This window comes from Rhagoletis pomonella, unplaced genomic scaffold (assembly GCF_013731165.1).
Source record: "Rhagoletis pomonella isolate Grant_MI unplaced genomic scaffold, Rhpom_1.0 Rhpom_scaffold_00002, whole genome shotgun sequence".
NCBI classification, from domain to species: Eukaryota; Metazoa; Arthropoda; class Insecta; order Diptera; family Tephritidae; genus Rhagoletis; species Rhagoletis pomonella.
In genome coordinates this window covers 61,923,085-61,930,260 of record NW_023458556.1, presented here as the reverse complement: position 1 = coordinate 61,930,260, position 7,176 = coordinate 61,923,085, and positions in this window count along the sequence as shown.

Below are 7,176 nucleotides of genomic sequence, written 5' to 3'. Positions count from 1 at the left end.
AAAACAAGAGCACGAAAAAAGTACGAAGAGGAATACGTAGAAAAGGGCGAATACGAAGATAAATACAGAGGCAGCTGTGAAGCGAATACGATAACGAAGACGAATACGGAGATGAATGCAAAAGTGGTATTCGCGCTTCTATGTATTCCTTGTATCTTGCGTAAGTGTAACTGAATGAGCGTGTGATTTGTTGTTGCTAGTGGTCAATATATACAATCACAACAACAATCACATGCTCATCCAGTTACATTTACGCAAGATACAACAAAAACACAGAAGCGCGAATTCCGCTAAAGACTTTGATGAACATAAATATGATGCAGAATACGACGACGAAAACGAAGACTAATACGAGGCGAATACGCATACGATCTGAAGACGAATACGAAGACAGCGATTAAAGCGAGGAAGAACCAATTTTCGGGACCCTTAAAAAGAATAGAAAACTGGCCAAATTTGGGCAGTAACTGGCACTCCGTGTCTTAAATAAAACCACTAGAACTCGCATTAGCATAGTTTATTATTTTTAACGTTTGGTTTATTTATTTATACGAATATTTTTACAGTTGTATGCTTCGGATAAATCTGGGTTTGTGTTTTATGAAATTTCGGCTGCAATTGTATATATTTTTATTTCTGTTTACTTTACAATGCATTATTGTGATTTTGTAAAAGACAAGTGAACCAGTCAGTGTGTAGGGGGGTGAGTGAGTGGGCGTGAGAGCAATTTGGAGGTGCATTAGAAAAAATATGCCTAAATAATTAGTTATATTTATATATTATATTTATAGTAGCTATTCGTTTTAATACATATTTCTAATTGCTACATTATTAACTTTTCTGCATTGGCTTAAGTGTTTTATTGCAATAGATCTATTTACATAATACTTATACTGAATATCTATCAATAACTTGAATTGAAATTTTTCACCAACTCTGTGCTTAAATATTTATGCATAGTATGTATGTATATTTGTATGTATTTTTATAAGTAATGCTTAATACTAAAATGACAGTTCAATTTAATTCGCTCGCCGCTTAAAAAACTACATTTTACACATTTTCCTCTTCTTATTTTAGTTTTTTTTTTTTTGTTTTAACTTACGAGTTGGTGTAGGTATTTTTTCTTAAATGTACGTAGAGGGTTTGTGGCGTGTGCGATTTGGTTGCAAGTAAATTTTTTTGGAACCAACCATACATACATATATTCGAATTAACAATTAGACATTAACGGATATTGCGAGTCCTTACTACATATTGTTTTTTTTTGTTTTTGCTTAGTTTTTGAAAAAAAATATTGCTCTTTATTTTTCACTTGGTTTAACTTTCATTTCAATTCTATTAAACGAGTACTTTTCATCGGGGTAAAGGGTTTTCTTTTTGTTATTCCTTCTAGATATATTTTTTTTGGCTTACAGTTTATCACACACAAAATGGGACAGCTGCTTGTAAGGCGTTCTTAATATGAACTTTTTTGAAAGCTTAGCGGTCGTAATAGCCGAGTTGTTAGAGGTGCGTATTACCAATCGGTGGGACTTTTGTTTTCTAATAATGGCGTCTCTCTTGGAACGTATTGGCAAACTTAAAAGTACACATTTGCCATGAAAAAATCTGCGAGCCGGCGTAAAACTGTAGGTGCTGTCATTTTAGTTGTGTGATTATGAGTCGGGTATAGTAGTACGGCAACCTGCAAATATCAGTGTATCAGTGTGCTATTCATCATACATGCCCAGCAACATAGAATATGCTCTGGAGGCTTCCTCACCCAGCCTAGTCCGTCTTTACACAAAGCCCCGTTTTGCTCAAATGGTACCTTAAATTGCAGTGTCCTTTCAGGTAGCTATTAAGAGTTCTAAGGCCTAAGAACTAAGATCTAAGGCCAAAGAGTATTTTAGAGTTCCTCCTGGATGGAGTTATGAGTATCTTTGATTGTCTCATTGCCTTTGACTTGCGCCAGTGGGCAGCAATCAGAGATACTTACCAGCGCCTAGATAGTAGGTCTGCAGTGTATTCGGTAGATGTGTTGCAGAAACGATCGGGACGATGCAAGTGCCCCTTATTTGCCTTCATACACACACAGCGTTATTCTGTTGTGGGCACCCAGGTGTTTCAAAAGAGTTTCGCAGTTGTCCTCCGTGCCTTTAACGCTCTCTGACTATCTGCCATAAAATTAATTCTGGCCGCATCTGTCTTTTCTTCTAAAATTTATTTTGGTTTCTCGGAAAATAAAAAAACAGGCAGTTCATTCTCAATTTTTTTTTTATGTGGTGCCGAGCTCTGCCGTGAACGATTGTGCGTCGTTATTTTCCTTTAAATACGGAAATGCCTGCCATTAAAGAAGCAGTAGACACATTGTTCAGAAGTTTGATGACAAAAAGGAAGGTTAACAACTCCTCTGAAAGCCACGCGGTAATTACAGCCTTCAACTCAATAATGGTGTGCTCAAACTGTTCAGGTAGTGTCTGCCACCAGGCTGAGGTGTTATTGTGGGAAAACTTCATTGCTGACGAGTTGGCGAAAAATGTTTATTTTGAAACAATATTACCAGTTGAGAGCGCCACAGAGAAACTCTGGTTCACTCTTGGATACATGGAACTGCAAATGCAAAGATTTTCAGGCCCAGTTTAGGTCGGAGCGGTCAAAAGTGCGCCCTATGCTTGCAAAGCCACGTAAGACTAAAAATCACATGTGATCCTTACAGAGCTGCAGTTGCCTGAAGGATGATGTGAGGGAAGTATCTCAACACTTTCCACTACGGTGTTCAGCTTTTGTGTGGTACGCACTCAATAACCAATGCTCGCGAGTCCCCAGGGATAGATATTAGCCGTCTCCATAGATAGTTTATAGATAGATTTAGTAGAGAATGTGCACTGCTACCTTGGGTCTATTGTGCCCTCAGGGCTCATCTCAAAACTCCGTTTAGCCCTAAACCTCTAATGAAACCAAGTAGTTTCGAGAGCGGCAGAGAGTTAACGTGCGTAGCCTCTGACCACAACCTTGCCAGGTGTGTTAGTCTTCTTCTTGCAACCGCATCGTTTGTGATGCTATGTGGCAGTAACGACAGGAGTCGTCCACTATAATCCCAGAGTGTTCATATGAGCCGACAGCCTGCAATGTCCCGTTAGAAGACCTCTTATACATCATAGCATTGGCTTTTTTTGAAGGGAAGCCCTCTAGATCTCTTGGGGAGGTAACTTTCCAAAAGTTCTTTCGCCTGATTAAGTCCTGGCATATCCCTCCAATGAGCTCTCCTGAACTGACGTTCTTCTGCTCTTATCTCTTCCCTGACGGTATGAGGTCCCAGCGGCCTTGTAGTTTACAATCAATTAATTTATAAATACAAGAATGCCCATAATTGAAGTCTTTTTCCCGTTTCCTCTTTCTCACATTTGTCCCGTCAAAAATGAAAACTTCATTTATTCGGCGCCGCTTCATAAAAATTATATGGGCATGGGGATCTTTGAAAGTTCTTTGACGCTTGACGAGCCAATTTAGGGATGGCTGTTAGAACTAAAAAAAAAATGATCGAGAGCCGGTCTCTCGTCGCTGTATATTCGTATTAGTTGCAACTTTGAATTCGTAAAAAAAGCTTTATCCCATTTTGAATGCTACTAAATATATCATATGCCACATTTTAGCTTGAAACACATTGGACACGACGGGCGGCCGACCACAGCTGTAAAATTATTTTAACACGTACTTTTATGTAGATAAGTATTTTGGCGACGACACGGCAACACCGCGACTAGCCAAAAATGTAGCCGTGGCCAGATTAGATCTATTTCTAATTTTCTAGCGACTGATAAGATTCTTCCTCTTCTTTTATGTCGGACTCAAACAAAGTCATGGTGTTGCTGCCGCGTTCAAAAAATACATGTCCCCGACCACAAAACGTTAAGAATATGTAGATAAAACCTTAATGTCGTGTCGTGTGGTGACGTCGTTTTCGATGTTTTCAGAGCTTTGTGTACATACATATATACTTTTCGCTCACTTTGACCTGCTAAGCTTCCACATGTTTCTCTTTTTTCTATATTTTTTAAGTACGTTTGCAATAGGACTGCTTTTGATTTCTTCCTTTATTTATTGAGTAGAAGCATAAAATGGTGTGTAAAGTGTTTGTTTTCTATTTTTTAATTTTGTTACCCGTTTTATTTTCTGCAAGGATCGTTTTGAAACTTTTATCACAGAATTTTTTTTTTAATACATAGTTATAACACACGCACATTTACATAGTAACACACATATATGATAGTATGTATATTTCCTTTGCATTTAAGCTTTTATAAAATTGCTTATGGTTTTAGCTAAATACATTAATGCCAGTCATTTTTTTTAATTTTATATTTGTAATATTACAGTGAGATATTCTTAAATGTTATTGTGATTTGTGCAAACATTTTGAATTCTTGTGATAATAATTACAACTATTTAAGCAAAACTATGTGTGAAAACTTCTTTATTATTAATTAAAAACAAACCTACTAAAATACAGAGAATGAATCAGATGCCGAGATTAATAATTGTACTCAAAAAGCCTTAAGCGCGCACGTCTCATGCATACGTCAAACGAAGTTGAAGAGCACCAAAATATATGAAGATGCTCACATAAAATGTTTAATTGAAAAGTGTTTTCCACGTACCACATAATCTATTAACATAATTTTTGAACTAAAGATAGTCTTACTAATTTCTGTGCAAGTTCACTGTGTAAAACGTAACTTAGTAAAATTTTTGGCGCCTTTAACGGGGTCTTGAATACTTGCCTTACCATTATTAGCAAATTTCTACGCATCCTGCTATGCGCTTCATGATAAGGATTGCCCTTTTACATAACTAGAAGATAATTTAGTGTAAAAAACATGTTTTTCGGATTATGACATACGTGAACGTACTCTTTGCCACACTGAGCTTATTCTGCTTGACGTATCACGTAATTTTCTTTCGTATCGTTTTCGATCCGTGAACGGATGGTACGATTCGAGCCCAGTATTCATAAAAACGAAGCATATCCCCCCAAGTGTAAGATAGAACTAAAAGTTTGTGCTTTGAAGAAAAAGGTTCAATACTACTATTATACCTGTTTCGTTTTATTTCCGTTGAATCTTTACGATCCACAAAGAGTAATATTTCCGTATCTGATTTTTGAGTTGAGTCCCTGATTGTAGAATTTTCAAATCGATTCATGACATGTCTCTCCCATATACGCAGTCCCCAATGAGCAGTTTCTCCAGGTACCGATTTTTTTTCCTTTTATCTATTATTTATGTATTTAATTGAATGATTTCATATCATCTTGCGTTTTAAGGTCAGCAGTAGTATAAACCGTAATACTACATCCTCAAGTGCTGTTTTATTTTGCTGAAATTATCTAATTTTTTGCTAATAATGTATGCATGTCTATGGCATATGAGTGACGGTTTTTGTTTGGTCCCACACGGCGTATGAGCGAGTTATTGTATGTTCGATGTGTGAAAAGTAACTGTATTTTGTGTATCTGTGATTCATGTTGATGTTAACCTCCTAACTCCATATAACACCCCGCCCCCCCTCTAAGCCTCTAAAAAATTTGAAACGTAGTTTCGCAATTAATTTGACCATAGCATCGACCTGTACACGCCACTAAAAATTCACTGTTACGCAGTGTTGTCTTCTATTTTCATGAACCTATTGATACTCGTTTTCTAAGAAGCTCGTGAAGAAAATTGCGATGCAATTTGGCAGAGCATTTATATGAAATATTGCAATCAAGATGTCAGCAACCACTAGTTTTTGGCATTAAATTGTCTTTGAACAAGTCCACGGAAGCATAAGGTATCCAAAGATTTTCCGTAAGGCAGCGAGAAAGAAAAATCAACTTTTTATAGAAATCTCTGACGTTGCATATTCAAGGAATTGGCGCGCTGATTCATTCTCATCCATTTTTCTTAAATTTAATTAATATCTTTATTTGAAATGTAGATCACTGTCTACATTTTTAATATCTTTTTCACAACTGTTTTCATTAATAAATAGTTGTCATACAATTATTTTGCATCTTCTATTTATTTTAATAATTTACATTTTTGCGAATAATTTTTGTCTTAAATACTCGTATATGCCGAGGAGTTTAAACTTTAAGCGTAGTTATCAGCTGTCAAGACAAATAAAAAATGTATAGAAAATGCTCAATAAATTAAAAAAATTCTTAAAACAGTTTGCAGCTCTCAGGAAAAAACGCCTCTATATTTACACTCACGGCAAATAATATGGGCACAGAGAATTTTTCACAATATATACAAACATTTTTATTAAAATTTCTTTTCTGCTAATTTATTACAAAATTCACAAAAAAAAAATCAAATATACTTTCGAAACTTTTTGCCAAAACTCAGGAGAATTCAACAAATTTTAAACTTTTCAATCAGATTTTTTAAACCATACCGGAACAAATCTTCTCTAAACTGTTCGCGGAGAATGGAAGTGGGAACAAAATTTTTCCCTTGTTTCAATATTAAAATTTATCAAAAAAGACCTGAAAGATAACTATACAAATTAAGTCAACAAAAGACTTAAAACGCGAACTTTTTGTCTTTTTTTTGCTTGTTTGGAACAAAAAATGAAAAAACCCTAGTGATACTGACAGTTGAAATAATCCAGATTTCCTCTGATTTAGAATCAAAAGTCACGATTCTCACGCAGACGCCGCTCCAAAGTGGTTCCTAACTGGAATTAAGTGTTCACAATTCACTGGAGCCTTAATTTTTCACTCAATTTGATTAATATTTTTTTAACCGAAAGCTAATAAAAATTTCAAGGGACTAGTTGGCGACCTAGTAATTGATGTCCAGAGCGTACTTAAATTATGGAGGGAACACTTTTCCGCCCTACTAAATGGTAGCAGCACGGAAAGTTGTGGAGAAGAAGAACCCGAGCCCACAGTCGATGATGACGGAGTCGACGTTCCACCGCCTGACTATGACGAGGTACGTATAGCAATAACGCGGCTGAAAAACAACAAAGCCGCTGGGGCTGACAGCCTGACAGCTGAGCTATTCAGGTACGGCGGCGAGGAGTTGATAAGGTGCATGCATCAACTCTTGTGCAGAATATGGTCAGAGAGTATGGCCCGCCGACTGGAATTTAAGTATGCTCTGCCCAATCCACAAGAAAGGTGACCCCGCCATTCGCGCCAAC